The 522-nt window shown below is 51.5% G+C and overlaps 1 protein-coding gene across 1 annotated transcript in view; it reads left to right on the forward strand.

The window, feature by feature from the left end:
* The window catches only part of ACOT9 (acyl-CoA thioesterase 9), a 29,225-nt gene that overhangs the window by 27,784 nt on the left and 919 nt on the right, over positions 1 to 522 (forward strand). The gene's annotated exons all lie outside the window — the stretch shown is intronic.

Consider the following 522-nt stretch of genomic DNA (forward strand, 5'->3'; position numbering starts at 1 on the left):
AACTTTCAAAGATAGTTTTCTCCTTTTAAGTTGTTGTAAGAAGTACTCTGATGCCCATCTGCCCGAGTGCATGTCTTTAAGGGATTGTGCTTTTGAGATTGTGCAGCCCCGAAGGTCAGGGTGCCTCATGGCCCTCAGGTGGCCATTGCTGTTCTGCCTGCCTGGCCATTGTCTGAAGGGCTGGTGCCAGTGCAAGCAGCCACTGGTGGTTAGGACTGGTCCTGCCAAAGGGCTGGAGTTGAGGCCTACTCCCTGGGGTATGCGGCCCGTTCTCTGGCCCAGCATTGCATGCCTGGTGTCAAGTTTGCATTCCCATTGCTGTCCCAGTGTTCCCAGGTGGTCTTGTGTTTGTACAATAATTTTCTTAGGTTTCTCCAGGGCTCTTTCTCTCTTGTGTTCCAGAGTCCATGTTGTATTTAGATGGGCAGCGGCATTTCAAATCTATGAGTGCACCAGTGACCTTGAAAAGGAACTACGTGGTCGAGCCCTAGGAAGACTGCTCTTGTTGAAGCCCAGCACCCC

Source organism: Bison bison, unplaced genomic scaffold (assembly GCF_000754665.1).
Source record: "Bison bison bison isolate TAMUID 2011002044 unplaced genomic scaffold, Bison_UMD1.0 scf7180017833525, whole genome shotgun sequence".
In the NCBI taxonomy this organism is placed as follows: Eukaryota; Metazoa; Chordata; class Mammalia; order Artiodactyla; family Bovidae; genus Bison; species Bison bison.